A 26,027-nucleotide genomic window follows, 5' to 3' on the forward strand; every position below is an offset into this window, starting at 1 on the left:
GAGGAAGGGGCGGGGCCACTGATGTAAAGATTTCCAAATTAAGGCATCTGAGGAAGCTACAGCTGTTGCAGAATAATAGCATGACTCTGTTAAAAAAAAAAAAAAAATTTGAAAAATCTGCTCATTACCTTCCATTAACATGTTATATATTGTTTGTTTAATTCTCAGACTAGATAAAGTGTAAAAATGACAGCTTGTGGTTTTATGGGGGTTATATGGTGAACAACTTCTTGTCTTGGGAGTCTCTGCACCCGGCCAAGAAATAGTCCTGCACATAACCACTCAGCTGTGACATTTAGAGACACATTTTGTTCACTTTGCACAGAGGCTGTATAACTATACCTGCTTCATGTTTTGATATTTGAATGCTATTCATCAAAATAAAGAGTAGGTGTGTTTTCCACACTGTCAAAGTATTTAGCAGCTTCCCAGAGCTGTTTGGGCTTCTGTATGTGTTGGTGAAAGATTTTCTTTTTAAGAGTGAAACAGGAAGTTCATCACCATGATCGCAATCAACTTTGATGGCTGCTCCTTTGCAATGAGCTGGTGGATTCAGTTGCTCACTCTCTCTCTGGAAAGGGTTTTGGCTTGTTCATTTACTTTGTTCTTTACACTTTACTTTTTTCTCATTCATGCACTTAAAACACAAAGTTCTGTTCATGAGTCAATACACATTTACCTGCAAGAACAGCTGATTCACTTGGAGTCTTTTGCCTGTAAATTTAACTTGATACCGATGGTTTAATTTGCTCAAAATGGTTGCACAGTTCTTTAAATTAATCAACAATGAGTCGGGCTGTGACAAAGTGTACCGGTAGGCTATTTTCCAGCAGAACCGGACCTGTTACGTTCTGGCTCCGACACCACCAGCAGAACTGATCGCTGCCATTCCAGACAAGAAGACTTGTGATTCCACCAAACACACCAAGATGCGTCAGCAGCAGACTAGAAATGGGTCAGCACTCTGCTTTACTAAAAATATGTTTCTAGTCCAATTTTGACGGAAGCCGGTGTCAAACCATGTCAAGCTGCACGGAGCAGATCGGCTGGAGAGAACTCAGACAAAGAAACGGCAGAGAGAATTTGGTACATTTTTCAAATAAAATGCTTTGTTCCCATATATCACGTCACTTCATCATCGTCAACTCCCATTCTTTTAAATAGTCCAAGACATGCTTCCTTATCCTGCTAAAGGCACAGTATGTAACAAAATCATTATTAGGATAAATGTTTTTTTATACAACAGCAACTGTATTAACTTTGTCTGCAAGCACAGCAGTGTCAGAAAAAAACAACAAAAAACACAAAATGTCCAAAAAAAGGAACCATTTCATGTTTATCTGCTAGAAGCACAAAAATCAAGTAAATGACCAAATTAAACTGATAACCAAATTCAAATGCTGCTGGTGGGGTATAAAGTCATGCAGATGATGGAACAAAACAGCATTGCACTTGTGTAGTGACAGACCTGTGCCCTGTGGAATCCACTGGTAATGTAAGCAAGCTGCAGTGAGAGACACGAGACGTCAGTAAACAGAAAATGTTAGCATCACTAGAAGGCATTCTGAACCTCTTTTGTAAGAAGCTAGCAATATCCTCTGATGCACCTCCAGCCCACGCACCAAGATAACATGGCTCCTCCAAACTTGCACAATGTGGAACTGAATAACGCTAAAATGTAAAATGGAATTGCACAATTTAAATTGTTACTAGTTATTGAAAGTAATTCCATTACTGTACTGTGTTTCAAAGTAATCCATTACAGTCCAACACAGGGTTTGATACACAAACAGCCCACTGATGTACAAAAGGACAAAAGAATCGAGTTTGATCCATAGTGCGTCACCCTGCAGAAATGTCACCGTGTTAGCGTGTATCATATACAAACTAAACCCTCCAACCTGCCTGTCATGCATTTGCCGATACACACCATCACCCCTGTGACAGACGTAAACATAAGGGACACAAACTTCTGACACACCATTGTACACCTCAGTGACCAGCAATGACAAAAACACGCAACACACAAACATGCACTTACTCAGGATAAAAGCTATTTTTAAAAGCTAATAAACCTAATAAATATCATCCTGCTACTGCAATTACAGACAAAATAAGAAATACTAGACATATTAACAAAACTGTACCTTTAAAAAAAATAGTTGTACTGTATAATTGCTTAGTTTCTATAGCTGTGCATGTGTGAGCCTGCATACATACATACATGCAGGTTTTGTTGATAGGATTTGAGAAAGACCATCATGGTGCCCACATTGTGACCACAGTACATGAAAACATACAAGAAGGAGGGGTCAAACACACAACTGTCTGGCTCTTCTGACCACCAAACAGAAACAGAGAAATGGTGAGTAAACATATGGATATGTTACATGTGGAATAGTGAATATATAAAAGTAATTATATGATTACAAATAAATATTCTAATTGGAAAAGTTCTATTTCCTAAGTTTTGATTTATTCTGTTTTATATGAGTGCCATGAATTTTAAAAGCATGTTGGAAAATTCGATGAAATTCAGCACAAATCAGTTATAAGCCACAAAATGCACGTAGTGTCCTCCAGAGAACCATCTAAAAATAAACTGGCGGATGACACACAATAAACAGACTAAAACAGCTGTTTTATGCTTTATGAAGACACAGCTTTGATAAAATAAGATCATTATCTGCACAGAAACACAAATTCAGACAACTTTTTAAAGCCCGGAGGTTGAAGAGAAAAAAAAGGCAGTTTTTGGTAAAATACAGAACATTTCCATGGCTTCAGTGGAAGTAGTTGCACGATGTCCTTCAGAGCTCTACATCCCTCCCTGTCTTAGCAACCATCCGTGTTGTTACCGGGCAGATTCTGACTAAATGCATTAAAACTGAAAGAAATGTGATTGAAATGACAAAAAAACACTTCCATTTTCTGTTGTGAAATCACACAAACTTAACCTTGAAATGTTATTGTTTAAGCTACCATGACTGCAGGGATTCAGAACCCCTCACATTACCGGACATCATTATAAGAAATTAAATCCGTCACTAGGTGATTTTTTTTTTTTTTTTTTTTTTTTTTTTAAAGCGTGATAATATCCAGGCATCATTTGAAATATTCGGACATATTTCAAGCTGGCTGTCAATGTCAAATCCTGTTCACAATTATTTAAATTTTCCCATTTGAACAGGTGGCATTATAACTAAATAATTGTGTTTTTCTCTTCACCTACAAGTGAAGCGGAGCAGCTCCGACTGATCAGTGAATCATCTTTAAATCCTTCCATCTGTGCTGACTGATCCTGGGACAGCAGACTCTTGACTGTCAGGATAACAAACTATGATGTTATCTGCTCTATTTGTGAGTTCTATTTTCTGTATTACCGCAAGTTTTATTTGAGATAGAGCTCATGATTTGTGATGGACATGTGTATATTTAGTGATTTCATAATATCAAATACTGTTGTGTAGCTGCATCAGCGACTTACAGACAGTTGAGCTCTAAATTACAAAGTATACAATGTTTTCATCGCCTCTTGTGAATAGAAATAACGGATTTACATGTTTTTCCTGATAGAGGAGATCGTTCCTGATACAGGAGATCATTCCATTACCCTATATCTTTACATGCTGCTGTAGTGGATCAATAAAGTTAGTTAGTTAGTTAGTTAGTTAGTTAGATAGATAGATAGATAGATAGATAGATAGATAGATAGATAGATAGATAGATAGATAGATAGATAGATAGATAGATAGATAGATAGATAGATAGATAGATAGATAGATAGATAGATAGATAGATAGATAGATAGATAGATAGATAGATAGATAGATAGATAGATAGATATACTGCAAGAAAAGAGGGAGGGGTACAAAACCATTTACACCAACTGTGGTTCTAATGTCCTTGTTACATTTATTCCATGAGGTGAATGAAGTTCAAATAATTTGGTACTAGTAGTGAGAATGATGGTTTCCCTGAGAACTCAATTGCACTGCAGCAGAAGAAAACTCATGTATATAGATGAAATACAGGCAACACGTGTAGCAAATAGAAAAAAATACTGCAAAGAGAGAAAATACAATCAAGTACTAAGACTTCCTGCAAATACAGAAAAGCTGCAAGTAGCACAGACTACAATTTTGTTTTTCAGATATCTACTGTTTAATCACTTCTGTTTCAGCAGCTTGCTTCTGTATTTGGTTGTGAATACACATTTTAATTTTATATGATTCAGTTTCTACCATATGACCTTATTTCCATTTTGAGCATTGGCTCAACTGACAGAAACACCTGTGTCTCTGTTACAAACTGTTATTTAGTACGAAGTAAAAAGTAGAGACTAAATTAGACATTTAAACCTGCGTCTTTCCAAACACTGGCTGACGTATGTGGGCACTCTGAGGCGCTAACATGAGGTGTTTGGTGATAAGATGTCAAAGAGAAGGGGTTCATCTGGTGTAGCCAACTGTTCATGTAATGTTTCATTTTACTACTAATCAGCATTCATAATGCATGAGCACACAAACCAGGCCACACATATACTCACTTACTGTCCTGCCACAGACTCTCTATATGTATGAATATAAACCATGTAAGCAACACATACATCAACACTACACAAGTGCAGATACAAAATCCCACCTAACAAGCCGACAGTAACTGGGCAGTAATATTGCAGCAGAATGAGTGACATAGATATGAGGAGCACAGTTCTGCAGCAGCAGGAGGAGCGGTCCACATGTTCTCTGTAATCTGAAGGAGACCATCACCACACAGCTCTCCATTAAATAAGGACTCAAAGGGACAAAGCAAGCTCCAAATGTAAGCAGCTTACTACCCACAATATTAACCTTGCATTACTTCCAAGGCCTCAGAGGCTCATCATTATCTAGTGTTAACTACATTTTTTTGTGGGTTACAAGTTTTTTGTCTTTAAAAATCCAGGTCAGTGCTGAAACATTCACTGTATGGTATTTGAGTACGGCGTAAGTGACATGACTGTATCAGATTCACATTAGCAATATGTCTTACTCTGTGGTGGATTTGGGGGAAGTTTACCATCCAAAAATCTTCGTGCTCATTCTTTTCTAATTTAACAATGAAAGAATGTTTGAAAATGTGAAAGCATGACATGTAATATCTAAATAGGTTTATGTTACATATACCTGATAAATTAAGGATCCATTTTGATATCAAATGTATTTATTTTTCTAAACGATATGCATGGGGCACTCAGACTGAACAGTAACAAGCAATATTAAGAGCTCTCTTTCTGTCTCTGCATTAGTGTGTTGGAGCCGCTGGATTTCCGCTCAACTGTGTGTGCACCCACGTGAGTGCTGAATCCCCGTCGCTACAGAATCACAGTCTGTGTAACCCAAGTGTCAGAGCTGGTGTGGTCAATCCTACCGCTCCCCCATAATCCCTCTCCACGGATGGCTCTCTTCGGTCCGGGTTTCATCCCACTGTCCATTATTAATAGGTCCAGAGTCAGCAGCTACAAACCAGCCGCAACACACACATTCTTACACTCACCAGGCTTCAGGAGGAGTCTGCGTGAGTGTTTGTGCTTGTGGATCAGAGTAAAAGTTGTGTAAATTGCCAATAGAGAGCTGCCTCGAACACCTGAGGTGAAAACAGCACGACTTGATGGCTGTGTGTGTGTGTTTGTGTGTGTGTTTGTGTTTGCATGCGTGCGTGCGTGCGCGTGTGTTTTTGTGCGTGTGTGTTTTTGTGCGTGTGTGCGTGCAGGTGTATGTGTGCGTGTAAGTGCATGCAGAGAAGAGCATTGATACGTGAAGAAAGACTCAGCGGGAGTATTGCTTTGTCAACAACACCAATCATAGTGGATCAAAAACAGCCCAGACACCCGACAATAAACAGGGTTTACTGGTGTGTGTGTGTGTGTGTGTGTGTGTGTGTGTGTGTGTGTGTGTGTGTGTGTGTGTGTGTGTGTGTGTGTGTGTGTGAGTGAAAAAAAGGTGATAGAATAGCTATAGAGAGAAAGACAGAGAGAAAGAAATGTTATTAGCTGGATCAGATGTGATGTGTGATTGACAGCACTGTCCCTTGCTGTCTTTCTGTTTCAAATGAAAAATGACAGAAAAGAAAATTAAGGGGAAACAGTGTTTAAACAATAAATTAAAAATAAATAAAATTGAATAAAAAACCTTGAGAGAGGACAGCTCCTTTAGAAAGCTGTGGGCACACTGTGATAAATGTCAGTCATAACGTCAGTGTCAGAGCAGAGGAGCTGAGACGAGAAGCTTCATTAAGATATCAACATGACACCTCGGCTGTCTATTCAACCAGCCTCCTCCTCTTTCTGCAGCAAGATTAAGAAGCAAGAAAGTATGAGGGAAAAATCAATACAGATATAGTGAGAGAGGGAGGGGAAGTTTACTGTTACTGAAGCACTTTACAGTAAAATTCCAAGTTGTTTTTTATTATTTTACCTATAAAAAGCATTTACAATAATAGATCACCCCTTTCATTTAACTTATCACGATTCACACCACTTTCTGTAAACACGCAATACTCTGTGAGTCTTTGAGCACATGTATCTGTTTAACTTTTATACAGTCTGTTAATATGGTACATTAGGACATGTGATTAATAGTTCCAAAGTTGAATCACTGTTTCAAATCAGTGACTTTCTACATTAAAGGAGAGCATGTTTTTTGGCAGTGGTGGATATTCTTACCCCAACCTTCAGTACCCTGGGATGCATATCAGGGAGCTATAAAACAAGAAATACAAACATGCAAAATGATATACTATCCATATCAGATTTTTTTTATTTTTTTTTAGCTATTAGTATCACATCATATGATTATATTGATCACTACAAGAAAACAAAACATAACCCAAAATAATAATCAGCAAATTTGATAGTGAGCCATATTCAGGGGTCTTCAACGTTTTTGAGGTCAAGGACCCCCAAACTGATAGAGAGATGGAGCAGGGACCCCCTACTATATATATTGTATAAAATTGTGTTTTATATTAAACTCGAGGAGTGCAGGAGGTTTGGAGGGACAGGTCCAGGCTTGGAGGGACAGGTCCAGGATTTGAGGGACAGGTCCAGGCTTGGAGGGACAGGTCCAGGCTTGGAGGGACAGGTCCAGGCTTAGAGGGATAGGTCCATGCTGGTCTCCTGCTGTGGGTGAACAGGTGTCCAGCTTGAGAGAGCTCCTGTGTGTCGCTGAATGTGCATTTCTGACTGAAAGATAACATCTTCTGCCTCCATTTATCCATTCGCTACAATATGTTGGATTCATGTCAATGTCTATTTAAAGACATTTAAATTTGTGAAAACAAAATGTGAAAAACAAAATGAAAAATTGTCTAATCAACCAAAACTTTCACGGACCCCTTGCAGTACCTGGGTCGCGAATCCCCTGTTGAAGACCTGTGTACTATATAAAAAGACTTGTGTGTCAGGTATACTTTTATGACTGAAGGGCACTCATGACGGTGTGACTAAGAAGTAACATGATATTTTTCTATTGTTCGAACAAAGTCACTCCTTCAAAAAGGAGCTTTCTGCTGTTAGATAATAGTCTGGCTCCACCCACTTACTGCTCGGGTTCAGTTTGTGAAGATGCCTGGAACCCCTGTTTGAATGAGGGCTTGCTCAAGCACTCTCAAGGACGGACCAATCAGCGACCAGTAGGAGTGGCTAAGTGTGATGATATTGCAGTCTAGCATTTGTTTCGAAATGTTTCAACAGTGGCAGAAGTGGTAGAGCTAGATGAGGCGTTACCAGCAATTTTAGCAATGCTAGCAAATACTGAGGAATTGAAGCGAGAGCCAAAACAATGAATAAAATAAAAAATAAACAATTTTAAAAAGTGTGCAATGGCTAAACATGGCATTGCTCTTAGCTTGCGTTGTATATTGGAAGGGGGTCTCTGTTGTTTACAGCTTGATGACTTTTGGTGCACAACATACATCATATGGTTGTCAATGCTGCTCTATTACTTTAAAATAACCTGAGGTCGACACCCATTAGGATGCAATGACTGGAAACAATCCACAATATAGCGTGACCAGACACATATTAATTTCCTTCCCCATTCGTCGTGGAGTGCAAATATAGAGTAGCATCAAATGAAAAGTACAAGCACCTCAAAATGGTACTTCAGTACAGTACTTGAGAAAGGGTTTGCATCACTGCATCAGTAGATTGGTTGTGAGTTGTAAAACAGTGGCACCAAAGATGAAAGCCTTTCTCACAGCGTTCTGTGCTGAGATGATGAATTTGGATGATTGCTTATTCTCAGAGCTTGATGCTGACCATGTGGTTGATGCTGTGGGGAGGCTCGTCCCCGCTTCAGGACATCAGCATGCTTCTTGCAGAGCATGAAGTCAAGCACTAAATGTCTTTGCTCTTCATTGTTGTGACAATAGATAACTGAGATACTCTTAACTTTTGACCTTGAGAAGAGTGGATGAGTTGTTTGATCACAGATGAAGCCGTGTTCATCTTTTGTCTTTAATTTTCTGACTATGTGACTTCCCGTATTAAACAGGCCGAATGTCTCAGAACACTGAGAGCTCAGTTTGCTGTGTGTGTCCTCATGTTTGTGTTGTTTTTGTTGCAGTGACAGCGGATGTGTGGATGCGTCGGGGTCCAGTGAGATTAAAGACGCAGGAGGCATTTGGAGATCTTAATCAGCCTCTTAATCTGCTCTAGTTAAGGTCTACAGCACAATGATGTATGCAAGGCAGGCGCTCCACACACTGATGATCATGGCGGTTGTCAGCCGCGCTCCTGAGGCTGATTGTTTGGTCGTTCTGGGGGAGATTGAGCTTCAGGATGTGTCAGAGTCGGTAAATCCAACATCAGTAATTCACAATAGACCTTGAGTGTTTTTTCGCTTTGTAATTAGATGACTTGTTTTTCAAGAATCAATACCATCGTGGCTCTGTGTTGCTGTCCTTGAATGCTCACTATTGAAAGGGATCTGTGACCTTAGTCGTACGCAATAAAAGCCAAACCAGAGCACACGGCAGCAGCTATAGGCCGGGATCAAAGCTTAATCGGATCAATTCTGCCACACTTTTGGTTGCAATAATATCAAAATTAAATTTTCGGCATGCAGCGGAGGCTTTTAAAAGGTTAATTAAAAGTGTGAAAGCCTCTTGGGCTAAAATACTGAAAGACTTAAATAAAGTTTTTTTTTGTATTATCTCACTATTCTCCTGTCATATATTCCCCATTCCTTTTTTTTTCATCCTCAAATACAGTAGATACCAAATATAATCCCCTTCCTCTAACTGTTATTGTCTCTTCCTTTTTCCAGTTTCCATTTCTTGTTTGGCAAGACTTTGCTAATCCTGGAAACCATCAGGACTACTAAAGAAACCCACATTCAGTTTGGATAATGTGGAACTTGCAAATGATTATAACTAATAAGAGTGAAAGATGAAAAGTATTGTACAAATAATTGGAAAAAAAACAAAAAACGACAAAAGACAAAAATCATCTTGCGAAATCCAAGTTTGAAAGTCTCTGCTGAGAGGCTGTCCTCCTCCACAGAACAACCCTATAGCTCTTAGTGGGGGCAAACTGACCCATGGCTAGGTTTTACATTTAAGCGACCTCTAGTAGTCCTTTTAATCACGACACTCTGGTGTCCTTCAGACACAGTTCAGATCATGTCTAAATAATGTTTTTCCTTGTTAGGAGCAGTTGGAGTGAGTGGGTAGTTTGAGACCACAGCAGACTCAAGTGAAGGAGATCACATGTTTGATTATTGTTTTCAACGACAAGTCCGAACAGTTTACTGTTGCCATGACGATGAAAGATGTATAACTATAAGGAAATGATCATTTTAACCCTAACCATTACCTTTCCCTATCCATAACCAGGTGAATTTTGTGCCTAAACTGAATGGGTTTTATTTAAGGACAGGAACAAATGACCTGTATAGTTGTATACTTTGAGGACTTGTTGCATAAAATGAATATTTTTGGTCTGTAATCTCCAGTGTGCCTTAAATAGATTACTCCACCTATCTAGCATTGCAAATGCATGCCACTGTCAGAATCAATGCAGCAGAACCACAAATAGTGTCATTTTTATTCCACAGATTCTTCTTCTTTCTGAAAACCTGCCACTTACATCAATCACATTACAAATCATCCACTTACATCAATCACATTACAAATCATCCTCTTATATCAATCACATTACAATTCAACTCCAAAGTAAATGAATGACTTCAGTTGCATGTTATTGATTTGAAGTGCAAATACAGCTGAAATCCAGTTGAATCTAATCTTCAATGAAACAGGAACATCAGAGACACCAGTGTAACACTCGTATCTGTTTTCAGTCAGATAGTCACGGCTCCACAGTCTGTTACTGAGAATTCATTCATAAATTTCATGTGGTGTGAGCGACCTGACTGCGCTCACCCTGCCATCCCTCTGCTGTCTGTCTTCTCTCGCTGTCACCAACTACTATATGAGTCACAGGAAATAACCCCCACGTTCTTCAATCACAGGATCAGCACATAAATTTGGTGAAATTACTTTATCCTATCTGACAGTGTGATTGCACATGATCAGGTCCTCATTCCTGTCAGTGTCCCTTACAGACTACTAACAGCACACAGCAATTATTTCATCAAAAGATTTGGGGCTTGGTGAAAATATTTCATGGTAATGAATGGTTGTTTTTAAATTTTAAATAAAAGGTTTTCCAGAAAAAGCTGTTTCTGCTGAGAAAATGGTGACATCTGTGATTTATAATTAGACATGACTTACATCTGTCACTCACACAACATATCTGTCATCACAGATTTTACTGCTGCATCTACCAGTCACACCTTCTCTTTCAGATTCACATGTCGCTGGCTGTTTGATATTCAGGCTTGTCTGAATCCTGATTTCTGAATGAAAGGTTTTTATGCCTGAACCTAATTTAACCTGAACTGTGGCTCTGTTGAATCCAAAAATCTGTCTGCTTTAGTAATGGCGATTTTGAACAGTACTGAAAAGCACTGATGAATGATGCAAACATCCAACATCATGATGAAAACATTCTATCAGACAGTTACAAACTGTATATTTTGTTGTCCAGTTTGGAGTCCTAATGTTCCAGAACCTCCAGTTGTCAACCTGCCAGACTGAACGATGGTTTTTCAGTTTTAAGTGTGAAAGCCAAATCTTAATATTAAGGCTCAGAAGAGTCTACTGTGATGTTAGCGACTCTGTTAAGCTGCACTTGTGCACATTGGCGACACAAGCTTACAATAACAAAACTGACATGCAGATATAATGTTTACCGTTATCACCATCTCCCCTTAGCATGGTAGCGTGGTCATACAGCTGAGCCCAGTGGAGACGTTCTTAGTGTTGCTGGTGGAGAAATTTGGTCATTGCAAAATTATAACATGGCTCCGCTCGACTACTGCTCACAGCTTCAGTGTTCACAGTGATTGGAGTCTGGACATTGAGTTCCACTCAATCACTCTGAAGAGAGGACCAATCAAAGAGCATTGGGCGTGTGATGACGTTTAAGTTAAGTGTTTGTTTCTCATTGGCATGAATGGCGGTCAAACGGATTTATTTAAAGCTACTCCAGTAGTTTCAAAGTTACTCCGAGGTCTGTACCCATTTGGATGCAATGAAATCAATGGAGCCTGATCAGTCCTATATTTTAACGTTGTGAAATTGGGTCTAGTAATAGCAAACTCATGTGATGACGAAAACTTAATATAATATATTCTCAGGAAGAGAAGAATGTTGATACCAAATTTCAGGGCAATCCATCTAATAAGTGTCAAGACATTTCAGGAGAAACCAAAAATGTGAACTGCATAGTGGTCTGTAAAAAGTCAAGGAATCACCAGAGCTGTTAGATGTTTAGATATTTCAGTCTGGAATAAAATACGTTACCATTATCATACATTATTACCCCAAGAGTTATGCAGCCACAATGGCTAAGCAGCCAAAGTAATCATTTTCTAATGGCTGCATATACTGTAATTATTCCAGTTAATGTTTGTATCTTGTGTTGTCACAGTTTTTTTTCTGAAAGAAAGTTTGCATTCCGCATCATTGTTGGCTACTTAGCTGAATGTATCCATATAAAAAATAAAAGGAATATCTTAAATGGTTTCATCAACATCTCTGGTAGTTTTTCTGAATTCCCTCTTGTGCCGTGAAACTTGCTTTAAAGTGACAGAGACCATCGAACTCGATGTAATTTCACTATTAATTTGTCTTTGTCAATGTTTAGTTACATCTTCATGTGATGGATGGGAAGTTTGCACCGCAGTGGACTTCAGTGGATAAACTTCAGCTGTCCCGTGTGCCTCGGGATAATGGTTGTCGGGACAACAGGAGTCATGACGACAGACATGCAGCATGATTAAAACATTAGGAGTCTGTGAAAGACATGGAGGGGTAAGTGATATCCTCGAATGTTCACCTGTCTAATTATAAATACTGTCTTCACAAACACTACTGTCTTTCACATAACAGCACACACACACACACACACACACACACACACACACACACACACAACAAAGAATGCACTGGTGAACACACGAGCCACACAAAACCTCCTTCAATACAGCTCAGACGGACATCACCAGCACTGACAGGCCTGAACACATCCTCCCAACTCATTCCCTTAGTTGCAGATATGTGTTCATATCTCAGACACAGAGCACCCATCGGTTAGAAAAAGCATCCGGTGGTGAGTTAATTCATCGCCCAATATTAAATCCCCAATCATGTGCAGCAATTAATGAGTCATCGGTGCAGAGAGACTGTCGGTCGGGATGCATTGGCGTCAGAAAACAGCAGCGGCAGCAGATTTGTGTTGATTGTGTCAAAAAGTCTGAGCTGAATCATCAAAGTGTGAGACAGACATCTCAGAGAAACCTCCTCTATCTTTCTTCCCCATTTCTCGTCTTTCTCTCTCCCTCCTCTTCCTCTGTCTTCCCCCAGGCTACGCAGAGTAGATCACATTATACATTAGCTCTTTATGTATAATGGATCAACTTTGAAGCGGTGGATTGCTGGCGAGCTTTACCCCTCTTTGCTCCCAGCGTGTCTTTGGTCCATTTACTGCACTTAGTGAAAACCTCCACTCAGAGCTGTGGGAACTGACGCCTGTACGTTGGTTTTGCTTCACACACATTTAGAGTGAACTTGCTCCGCTGTTTCTCCTCAAAGAATATGTTAATTGCTGCTCAACAAAGATCACAACCACTCTACTGACATGTCATCACATTCAATCACACACTCATGTCTTTAACAGCTTTTTTTTGGAAGTCAGCAGTTCAGAGAGTCAGGAACCAGGAAGAGATAAAATGGGATAACAGGCAGCATTTGAGGGTCGATTCAAATATACAGAGACTGTTCCTGTTGCACATAGTGATGAGAACAGAGCAGCGGAAGCAATAACTTTTGTTAGTAAGTATTCCAGGTTACATTGCTTGATCGTCATCAGCGGGTTTTTGTGTTCACTGGTACGTGCACAATTGTATTTTCACCATAGACCTCAGCAGAGAACGTACATTGGATTTTGTGCAGCAACAGAGATCCTTGAAATGCTTCAGAGAGCCTTCAGTAATGCAGCGATGAGCCGATTGGGGGGTTTTGAGTGGCACTGGTGTTTAAAGAGGGGCAGAACGTTACTTTGAAAGACAGAAGAAAGCAAATCAGGTCAGGATCACAACCAGGTGTGAGGGAGTCTGAGGGAGTTTTTCCTTCCTTCTGTTGGAGGTTTCTTCCTGTTAAAAGATAGTTTTTCCTTCCTTCTGTTGGAGGTTTCTTCTGTTAAAAGAGAGTTTTTCCTTCCTTCTGTTGGAGGTTTCTTCCTGTTAAAAGATAATTTTTCCATGCCTGTGTTGGAGGTTTTTCTCCCTTAAAGGGGAGGTCCTCCCAGTTTATGTGGGAATTTTTGAATTGTTGGGTTCGTCTGTATAATGTTGTAAATTCTGTTGTAAGGTCTTTACTGTGTTAAGTGCCTTGAAATAACCTGTGTTGTGAATTGAACCTGAACTCTGGTGCGATGGCACTTGGATTCTCCAACATGACAAGGCACCCATTCATAGCACACTGAAAATGTCCAACTTTTTCGCTCGCTCCCTGCCTCCCCTAAATCCAAGTTTTGGCTCCCTGTGACTTCTTTCAATTCCCGGTCATTATTTTGAATTATGGAGGAAATCCAGTGTGAATCGCAAATCGTGCTTGTCACGTTTACAGAACGGGACTCTCGGGAGCGCTTGTACTTGTCAATGTACGTCCACTAAAAGTGCTGGTTTTTGGTTTAGATTCCTAATTTAATTGTCTGACAGCATTACGGGAAGGACTTAGAGCCCGAAACAGAAGTCTCGCTCTGAAATCTCGGGACGTGAGTTACAACAGGAAGACAACAGAGCAAACATAAGTAAGATTTGGAGAGAGAAGTGGTCTTGTGTTGGAGTTCAGAAAGCAAAGCTTAGCGTTATTTAAAAAATAAAGGAAAGGGTTCATATAAACGCATTTCTGAATTTTACACACAAAATGTCGTGCAACACTGTGCACTTCGGTTGTGTCATGATTTTAGAATATTTGTTAAAAAATTTATTTGACTTTTTCCGTATCTCCCCTTTTTATTTTACCAGCGCATGGTTGTAATGCGTTACTCCTGTCAGAAGGTGGCGGTAATGAACGCTGAAAGCTGTCTGCCAGTCGCCATTAAACAACATAAGGAAAAGAAAAACACATTGCTATAAGAGTACTTTGTAATGCTGTGAGATTAGATAGCATGGTATGAACAGGAGAAACATGCAAAGACTAGTCAATAGTCAAATAGTTGATTAATAATTACATAGTTTCAAGTGAATCTCAAATAGTGTTTTTGCTTAAAATGCCTATGTGGTGGCGGGGCGTGGTTTGGCTCAGCTGCAGAAGGGACTGATTGGGGGAGTGGTTCAGGGAACTGTGCCTGGAAGAGGCTTAATTGTCACAGCTGCAGGCAATTACTGATCTGTCTCTCTCTCTCTATAAAAGCACTAGCAGGTCACCAGACGCTCTCTCACTCCAGAGGACACAGAGCAGCAGGCTGGCTGTGGACAGAGCGTGGGACAAGTGCTTGCATGACTGACAGGAGAATACAACAGCTGTAAGATATCGGCTGTGTGGAATAAAACCCATTAACAAACTATACTGTGGCTGGTTGTTGTGCATTTGGACCGGAAGAACCCACGGTGACGGCAAGATGTCTGTCACAGCCTATTCCTAGTTCACGTAGCTGTCACAGACCACCTTTGTTGGATAGGGATACACTGAAGTTGTGGCTAGATATGCAACAAATGGATGCTAACTCTCCTGTCAATACACTCTGCCCTAAAATCACCTGTTTGCATAAAATCAAGGAAAAGGCCAAGGACTCAGAGAGAAAGCATGAACAGAACCCACCTACACACACAAAAACACACCAACACACAAAGCAGTGAGTGGGACGGGCAGAAGCAGCAGAGGTTCAATTTTACGCTCCAAGAAAGAGAGTGAGAAAATATAGGAAGATTAGGACTAGGGTAATTTGAGAGCGAGCCTTGCAGGAGTAGTGGGAGAGCGTAGCGGAGGATACAGAGATGCTTAATGTAGGGTGTAAAGAGATAATAAAATAAAGAGAAAGGGAGGAAGAAAGTCACAAAGCAGAACAACAAAGGAAGTGTGATTAAGAGATTATTACCATAGATGGATGAATCAGGGAGATGAGAATTACACTGCAGATGCAAAGAGAGGAAAAGGAAGACAGGGATGACGCAGGCAGGTAATTGATTCATGACTTACAATTTCACTGTCGGTCACAGAAACTCAGAGCAGAATGAATAATACATTCACCCATGGTCATCAATGAATACAGCCACAGAGGCTTTCAGACACGTGTGAACGTCACCGTCAGAAAAAAATTGAAATAAAGCTAATAGCTGCCGTTCCTTTCCTCAGTGCTATTTATCACTGCAAGTTAACAAGCTGTTTGTCATGATGAGTCTTTGGACCACAGAGGTCAGATAACAAGCAGGAATAGAGACACTGGATCCTTCACGCTGCTGTGTCCTGATAGTCTATGTTAAACTTCATGATAACTGACGTTCATATTCTACAACTCCACACCTCACCACTTATGTATGTCCACCATCAGCTCAGGATGTGAAGGTCGGGGCAGAGGAGTATGTGTACCACCAGAATTTCTTTTTCAAATATATATATGTACAGTGGGTACGGAAAGTATTCAGACCCCTTTAAATTTTTCACTCTTTGTTTCATTGCAGCCATTTGCTAAAATCAAAAAAGTTCATTTTATTTCTCATTAATGTACACTCAGCACCCCATCTTGACAGAAAAAAACAGAAATGTAGAAATTTGTGCAAATTTATTAAAAAAGAAAAACTGAAATATCACATGGTCATAAGTATTCAGACCATTTGCTCAGTATTGAGTAGAAGCACCCTTTTGAGCTCGTACAGCCATGAGTCTTCTTGGGAATGATGCAACAAGCTTTTCACACCTGGATTTGGGGATCCTCTGCCATTCTTCCTTGCAGATCCTCTCCAGTTCCGTCAGGTTGGATGGTGAACGTTGGTGGACAGCCATTTTCAGGTCTCTCCAGAGATGCTCCATTGGGTTTAGGTCAGGGCTCTGGCTGGGCCAGTCAAGAATGGTCACAGAGTTGTTCCAAAGCCACTCCTTTGTTATTTTAGCTGTGTGCTTAGGGTCATTGTCTTGTTGGAAGGTGAACCTTCGGCCCAGTCTGAGGTCTAGAGCACTCTGGAAGAGGTTTTCTTCCAGGATATCTCTGTACTTGGCCGCATTCATTTTTCCTTCAATTGCAACCGGTCGTCCTGTCCCTGCAGCTGAAAAACACCCCCATAGCATGATGCTGCCACCACCATGTTTCACTGTTGGGATTGTATTGGGCAGGTGATGAGCAGTGCCTGGTTTTCTCCACACATACCGCTTACAATTAACGCCAACAAGTTCAATCTTGGTCTCATCAGACCAGAGAATCTTATTTCTCATAGTCTGGGAGTCCTTCATGTGTTTTTTGTCAAACTCTATGCGGGCTTTCATATGTCTTGCACTGAGGAGAGGCTTCCGTCGGGCCACTCTGCCATAAAGCCCCGACTGGTGGAGGGCTGCAGTGATAGTTGACTTTGTGGAACTTTCTCCCATCTCCCTACTGCATCTCTGGAGCTCAGCCACAGTGATCTTTGGGTTCTTCTTTACCTCTCTCACCAAGGCTCTTCTCCCACGATTGCTCAGTTTGGCTGGACGGCCAGGTCTAGGAAGAGTTCTGGTCGTCCCAAACTTCTTCCATTTAAGGATTATGGAGGCCACTGTGCTCTTAGGAACCTTGAGTGCTGCAGAAATTATTTTGTAACCTTGGCCAGATCTGTGCCTTGCCACAATTCTGTCTCTGAGCTCCTTGGACAGTTCCTTCGACCTCATGATTCTCATTTGCTCTGACATGCACTGTGAGCTATAAGGTCTGATATAGACAGGTGTGTGCCTTTCCTAATCAAGTCCAATCAGTTTAATGAAACACAGCTGGATTCCAATGAAGGAGTAGAACCATCTCAAGGAGGATCAGAAGAAATGGACAGCATGTGAGTTAAATATAAGTGTCACAGCAAAGGGTCTGAATACTTATGACCATGTGATATTTCAGTTTTTCTTTTTTAATAAATTTGCACAAATTTCTACATTTCTGTTTTTTTCTGTCAACATGGGGTGCTGAGTGTACATTAATGAGAAATAAAATGAACTTTTTTGACTTTAGCAAATGGCTGCAATGAAACAAAGAGTGAAAAATGTAAAGGGGTCTGAATACTTTCCGTACCCACTGTATATACAGTATAAATAAATATTCTTCCATCAAGTATTTCAGTTGCCCTTCCTTGATATACTTTAACCATGTTTGCTATAACTTTAACATTAAATCTGATGTGGTTTTCAGGCACAGATATTTCACCTAGTTAATAAAAATGTATACTTGGCAATATTTCAAAAAGCATATTTGTGTGCTTTCATGTGCTTTTTAAATGTTTAAAGTTAAATATTTTCAAGATGTGATTATTGGACCTACTTAAGTTACATTTAATATACCAAAAGCTGCACTTCAGGCATGCTTTAATTGAGTAAACGTATAGTTTTACCGTATTTTTTCAATAGTTTTGTTTACCAAAATATACTAGTCATCCACTATACTTAGAGCATCAGAAGTAGCACTTTACAAATGTGTAAAAGATATACTGACATTAAACTTATAGTGCATTACCAATATATTATGAAAACAAAATGAATTTGCTCAAAATATAGTGTCTCTGCATTACAAGAAAATGTTTACTGCATTTATAATTCAATGAAGTCATGCTAGAAATAATAATTTACACCAGAAAAATTACAAAAGATGTCATATACAACAGTGATCTCCCTTGATTTCTGTTTTGTTTGAGGAAACACGTTTTTTCACGTTTTTTTTTTTGTTTTGGTTATCCGACAGTAGAGAGGCCAACAGGAAACCAGGGGATAGAAAAAAAGCTTGTGAACAAACATCCCAGCAGCCCTTAACATTTGGGGATCATGATGCTCAGCAGAACCAACAGCAAACTGTGTGTGTGTGTGTGTGTGTGTGTGTGTGTGAGTGTGTGTGTGTGTGTGTGTGTGTGTGTGTGTGTGTGTGTGTGTGTGTGTGTGTGTGTGTGTGTGTGACCCTTCATGTGCACTGCATGTTAATGACCACAAAGACAATACCTTTGTTCTACTGAGCGATAAGAGAGCACGAGGATGCCTTTAACTAAACTGTTAGTGAAATACATGGAAGGTTCAACAATTTCAAACATCTGTAAGCCACATAGCCTCAGGTCCCATTTCATGAAACAGCCACGGGGGTGTCTCATGTCGATGACATCAGCATCAGACTAGGGAGATTTGATCAATGTGATTTACGCTGACATATAACATGCCTGTTTAACCAGGCACAGGCTATCTGCTGCTAATGTGCTCTGAATGTGTGTGTGAGAACACAGAATGCGTCAGAAACCAGTCTGGGTCCGTGTTGATGCAATAAACAACTGTGTTTATAGAGCAGACCTTCTTTCAGCACGCATGCATAAGAAATAAACACACCGACACAGCACACCCTTCAATATGCTGCTCTGCCACACCTGTTCTTTTTCACTAATGACAAAAATAACACATTTGGCTTCCTAAAATGGAATAAATTCTAATAATTATTCACAAAATACACTCACACATGCAAGTTCAATTTAATAAAACTTTCTAGTTCAACAACAACAACAACAACAACAACCCTATTTTAAGTATTTCCTGGCTGACATTAGTGTTACTGACGTGATGATCTGTGCTTGTGATAAACTGCTTATTTGTAGTCAGCAATTCAACCACAAACATTCAAAATATTTCTGACTTTTTCTTTTTTTTTTTCCTCAAAGAGGAAAGAACTTGGCTTGAATTTTCCGGGCATTTTAACAAAGTTGTTTACATTTAGTGGTTCTCACCAAAACCTGCTTGGCCAATATTTTTGCTAATATTTTAAATGTGCATTGTTTTCATCTTTGGTTGTTTCTAAGCAGTTTTGTGCTCCTCTGCCTTTGTTGGAGTCATTTAAATATATGTCTGATAAGTATACTGCTGTCGTTTAAGATATTTGATTATCACTCTCCAATATCTCTATAATCACATATACAGGGAGTGATGAGGCCAGACCACCATGTTGTTCTGCAGTTATATATTTAAAATGTGACTTGTCTGACTGAAATGAGGTTTGATGTGAAGCTTGATTGTGTCGAATGTCCTCTTTGTCTGTGCAGCCAAAAACAAAAGCAGCAGCAATGTGAAGTAGTGCTCCACTGTAAAGTTAGCTGGAGGAATGCATCAGCTGGATTTGCGGTAACTTTTTATTATTTACACAAGTGTTGCGTGGAGAATGAAGAAAACTGGGGTTGTAACTTTAATGTGAACGCTGGTCAGCAGGAGAGAAGAGGAGGGGGCGATAATACTCCGGCACGGTACAGACGAATCGCTCTAAATGCTTTTAGCTCGACTCTGAGTTGGATAAACTGTGTATGTTCCCTTGTAATACTTAACATCAAGTAAAATATCAAGGATCAAATCAGTCCAACACACGGTTGCATCACTAAGTAGTACATCGTTTGATATACAGACAGAAGGAGTCATGGTTTGGTAGGTGGGATGTGTCATTCCAGGAAGTCAGTGAGGATTTTCTGCTGTTGACATGCAGTAAAACAGGCAAATCCAATAAGTTACTGTGTCAAGCACAACTTTGATGTGCACTTCAAAATGTTGTTCTGTGATCCAGTCAATATAGAAAGAAACAGGATGTTTCAATGTAGCATTTACACATTGGTAGAATAACGGGGAGTCATACGTAGTGCAACGTAGAGTTAAATCTTACTTCACATCACACCCTGAAAATGAGTGTCAGTGACTTCCAAAGAGAAGGAAGTGTCTTCTAGAGTAGAAATGAGAAACATCTATTCATGGACAAGGGTCAAAAATGTCCCTGAAAGGCTTCGTGTAGTCCTGCTGAATGAGACGTAGTCCAGTATAGCTGCACAACAACCTTTTCTTCCTTTGTCTGATTATTGATTGGAAAAGTTCATCTAATGAAACCTTGAGCTTCTGACAACAGTGATCGAGTCAGGTGAAATAACTTAATGGAAAAAAGACATTAGGTTCACCTGCTGTCATGTTTGAAGACCAATGTCTGGGAATTAATATCTGTCCTTTGTTAATGTTCCCTGGAATATGCGTCGGTCCAATCTGACCTAGCAAATCAAATCACTGGCCATCATACCATTACAAAAGAGTGGCTTGATGTCTGTGGGGAAACCACTCAGCATTCGGGCAACTTAAGTTATTACTTCTTGGAAAGTGAAAGAAAACAAAGAAGGAGGCAAAAGGACACGAAGGAAAGAAAAGGTTCCATTTTTAAGAAATTGGTTGCAAAGACAAGAACAAACATGGGACAAAAAAAACTAATTCAAAGCAGGTGTATCTGAGCATAATCTGCTGAACAGAAAGGATGATGTGAATACATTGTTTTTCAGTAAATACTCTGCACTTATACCTTTCTACCTCCCATCCACACACCAACGGTGGCAGAGCTGCCATCAGGAACAACTGCGGCCTCAGTCTCCTGCCAAGGACACTTTTACACATAATTACAATTCTGGAAAGGATTACGATGGTAGCTGGATGTCGGTAGTGTCGAGTCCCTTCAGCTTTTCACTTTCAAAACAGAAGACTCTTTTCAGATGATGCGGGACAAGAACCAAAGAAACCCGTCAGTGAGATGCAGAGTGTTGATGTGAAAATATGCGTGTGTACAGAGGCCTAAATGACAGAAAGCCATAGAAGACATGAGTGTAACTGAACTGATGATTATTCCCTGTCAATGAATCAGATTATTTTCATGATCAATCAATATTATTATTTTTTTTAATTCAAAAAAAGATGAGAAATGCAATTCCCCACAGCCCACGGTGATGTGTCCAGATTGGTTGTTTTGTTTTAGCATCAGTTCAAAATGGAAATATATTCAATTTACTGTATATGACTGAGAAAAGCTCTGCGAGCTCTGAGTGCAGAATAACAATATTATTTGATTTGCCTTAAATGTGTGTAATTTTGTGAACTTGTTACAACAATGATTGTTTTCCTGATGACTCAGGGACTCCTGAATGTTACACTTTGGACTGTTTGCAGCATTACACTAAATAACGCCTCTTTGAAGGTGTCAAATGAGAGCAGTGAAATAACTGGAAGAGTTGACTACAATCTGCTGATTTTTATCTTAACGTTGACATTTAGTCATCGAGAAAGAAAATCCTGTTTGTTATGATTCCAAATGATCTGCTCCCGCTTCGGATAAAAAATAAAACCACAAAGTAATCATCCAGCAGTCACACTGCAATAAAGCAAAATCAAATATTTATATAATAATATCCAGCCTCATCACTCCTCCAGCACCTCATCGGTTCACTGGAAGTCTCAAAGCTGCAAGCAGGCGCTCACTGCAGGAAAACACAAACCAAAGAGGGGAAGGAGCCACTAACATTTATCATACTTCAAACTTTTTATAATCAAATTCAAGTAACCGGGCTGTAACCTCCAATTACAGCCTGGATTCATATTCTGTGGTCTGCATTTTCTCATGTCTTATTATGTAATGTCTCATCATCATCTTTCAGCAGCCAAAACAACAGAGATAGTCAAAGGAATCTGACCAGGACATGAGCACTCAGCAGGAAGGCTGACACATAATAAAGTAGTTCTGCTTCAGATAATCAGATTAACACATGATTCATTGCTGAGGGAGGAAGAGGAACATTTGAAGTCAGTTTTCCAGTTCCTTCAATGCGTTTAAGCAGCCGCGCGCTCACACATCCCAGAGCGACGTACACGCACACACACAAACACACACACACACACACAAACACACACACACACACACACACACACACACACACACACACACAAACAAACAGAGCCTACGCGAACACACAGTACTTCCACATAACCTACAGAAGCGCGGAGAGTGACAGCGCTCTGTTCCAGAATGGGAACGATACCACACGCCTTTGAAAGGAACAGCAACCGGAAACACGGCATGAAATGAAGCTCTCCTCTGGAATAACGGAATAATCTTGAAGACCAAGGAAACAGACCGCATTATTACAGAAGTTGTATCTGCCAACTGACACCCAGAGATACAGATAGAGGACCAGAGTAATCAGATAAGGAGCGCAAACATCAGCCAAACGACTCTTACCTATGCGTCCAGACCTCCTCTTGCGCCCCTGGGACCCCCACACTGCCTGCTGCTCATCTCCTAGTCCGGCCCATCACAGCAGGTACAGTCCCGAGAGCGCAGCCAGGACGCAGCACCGCGTCCAGTGAATTAAAAGAAAGAAAGAAAGAAAGAAAGAAAGAAAGAAAGAAAGAAAGAAAGAAAGAAAGAAAGAAAGAAAGAAAGAAAGAAAGAAAGAAAGAAAGAAAGAAAGAAAGAAGTGGACCTGTGACTTCTTCAATTTGTCTTTGTCCAGTTAGACAACAGTCCAGCTCCCCTTCTGTTGTTGTTTGTTTGTTTCTCTGTAGATTTTTAAAAATCACTTCTCTGAATTAAATCTCGCTCCTGTCAGAGTGCGTCCGACTGATGAGACGTTGAATGCTGCGCTGTTGCTGCTCTGCGTTCCCGAAGTCTACAGAAAATTGTCGCTAATATAGAGCCTGACATCCGGTTCAGCATTTCAAAATAAAACTCCCAATAGTGGACGTCTGTATGAAGCCGTCACATTTAGTGTTTGCCTCTGTGTGTCTAAGTCATTAAAACCGTCTTTGTTTTATTTGATAAAGGTCTGACCTGTTTGATGAGATCAGCAGAATTTAACCCTGCGTTTACCAAAATAATATCAATTTGCATTGCAATTGTCTGAGGAGTTTTGCGCTGGTACTTTTCTCTTTCTCCTGTTTACAATTTTTCTAATCAGCCTTGTTAACCCCTTTATCACACATTGAACGTAAGAATGTAATAATGAGACACTGTGTGTGTTAGTGACTGAGCTCTGTGCCATTGCAAGTAAAGCAAGACCAAATAATATAACTTCACAGGTGACCTGCTTTGTAGGTGATCTCACTCTGGTGATGTGCAAGTGTTTGTGTCAAATAGTAGCTGTTATAGTCTTAATTTCAACTCAGTCAGCCCAATAACCAATATTTACACTTAAGCTTTAATCGTTCCTGTGGAGAACTTCAGTTTTTCAATTAGCAGCCAACCTCGTTCGAGGCTATGAAAATAAAAAGGGTTATTATTATTTTTGACTTTATTATAGGCCATGAATAGAGCAGTAGAGGGTTTGCATATATGTTGTCTGGATGGATGTTAGGTTCATTGCAAAATCTAGCTCCTATGCAGGTCTACTGCATGTTAAATTCGAGCTACAGCTTCCAGGTGATAATTCAAGATTTTACAGTGCACTTTTTGGATTATAACTGTTAAATTTATCCCACATGCATGAAGGAATGAAGAAAGGAAAAAGAAGGTAGCAATCCTAACAACTGAGCACAAACCAGGAACAGAGGAAACAGTTGCTTAGTGGATTAGTCCTGAGGAGATGTTAAAAAGCCTGCAACACTTGCTGAGTCGTCACTTTCTGTTGCATCTTGGAGAGAGAACGCAGATGTGAATTTGTTACCAAGCTGCATCAGCTCACTTTAAAGGTATCAGTCTTTCCTCCTTTTCTGTAAATGTCACAGAATGGTGTGACAGGCTGAAACTAAAGGCAGAGAAACTGAAGCAAAACTGGTGTTTTATTAAGGAAAATATAGTCATGCATCACTTGTAGCGACAAACAAACACAGAAGAGTCAAGTATCAATTTGTCTGCCATGATTTCATCAGCTGTTACATCAGGCTATTTCACGCCTTTATTGTGAAGAGCTGTTCCTTTGATTTCCTGTAGGGTTTTTTACTAAATACAGTAAGCTCTCTGTTAGTGGTGCTCCTAACTGTGATTGATTGTTTTTCCTTTCACATAGTTGGCATGTTGCCTCCTCACAGTCCAAAGGAATTTCATAGGAAGTGATCAAAGCTGATGCTTCCATTTGGAATATTTATTAGCAGTTAACCTTAGATTCATCTGTACACTACATTTTTGCTCTTTAAGAAAGAAATATGTAGTGTAGAGTATCCATATTATATAACTCTTTGCCATGTGTCGGGTCTTTTTTGTGTTCTTTCAACATTTAACAAGCATTCCTGTCTCTTGTGAATTTCCATTTCTATACAACCACTCTGCATTATTAACCAGACATGTTGTTATGCATCGTTGCTCAGAGATTCAGTTCAGGGTCAGTGTCTCATAGTTAGCAGGATAACCCCACTGATGATCAGTATTCTAGCTGGAGCTGGTCGTGGAGGGAGAATGTGGCTTTATGTTTGCATCAGTGATGTTGGACAGAAGAGAGTTGAATTTAAAACCAATATGATAATAGAAGGATGCAGGGAAAGAATGAATGGAACCATGCTGGACTGGAATAAACAACATTTTAAAGTCAAATATGTAGAAATTGATCCAAGCAGTGAGGAGTCTGACTCCTTCCTGTCCAGTTTCCTTTTTGTTCCCTCCTGAACTCATAGCAGCAACTTGAACAAGAGTAAATGAGGAGAGAGAGAAACTGAAACTGCATCTGGCTGTTATTATGCTCATTTTCTATTACATTTCACACATTTTAGTCTTAGTTGTGCACACAAACATTTTTACAATGCAGTTCACGACGGTAATACAAAGTTTAAACAAAAGGATCCATTTAAAACTTCACTGAGCATCTGACACCTCAAGCTGCTTGCTGGACTCTGATCCAAATAATCGCATTGAAAGTGTTTGTACAGTAAATCAAATAATTAATTTAATGATAATGTCACTGATTTAGCTTAATAGGAGTTAAAGAGTAAAATTAACCTCAGTTCCAGATCAAAATAAATGTAATCATCATCCTGGAGAGAGTTGGACTTGTGTCGCAGCACTTTCATCTGACGAAGCCATCATGACTTCCAGTCTTTGGATGAGAATTACAATTAAAACTGCAAGCATATGCAGGCCTTCGCACGCTGCACATCGGGGACGTAGAACTCTATACTATATGCTCTATACTCTATACGATATACTATATACAAAAATGAATTTTGGGTCACTTTTTGGATGACTTTGTTTTAAATATTTCAGACAACATAGTATGACGGGGTTTTTTTTAATCATATTTTGGACAACATACTTTGGATACTTTGGACTGGAAGTCATGACAGCTTCGTCAGTTGAAGGTGCTGCGACACAAGTCCAACTCTCCAGGATGATGATTACATTTATTTTGATGTGGAACAGGTTAATTTGACTCTTTTTTTTAATCACTTTTTGGAGTATGACCTTTTTCTGAACTGACATGCATACCTCAAATTACTTC

The 26,027-nt window shown here is 39.7% G+C and overlaps 1 protein-coding gene across 1 annotated transcript in view; it reads right to left on the bottom strand.

Annotated features, from left to right (window-relative positions):
• The window catches only part of gcgrb (glucagon receptor b), a 49,380-nt gene extending 26,156 nt beyond the window's left edge, over window positions 1–23,224 (bottom strand). The window contains exon 1 of the mRNA XM_069139784.1: window positions 22,841–23,224. The gene's annotated coding sequence lies outside the window, so the exon portion shown is untranslated. The remainder of the gene's footprint in view (window positions 1–22,840) is intronic.
• Window positions 23,225–26,027: the final 2,803 nt, after the last annotated feature.

Source organism: Embiotoca jacksoni, unplaced genomic scaffold (genome assembly GCF_022577435.1).
Source record: "Embiotoca jacksoni isolate LCO1_2020_lvr unplaced genomic scaffold, fEmbJac1.0.p SCAF_85, whole genome shotgun sequence".
NCBI classification, from domain to species: Eukaryota; Metazoa; Chordata; class Actinopteri; family Embiotocidae; genus Embiotoca; species Embiotoca jacksoni.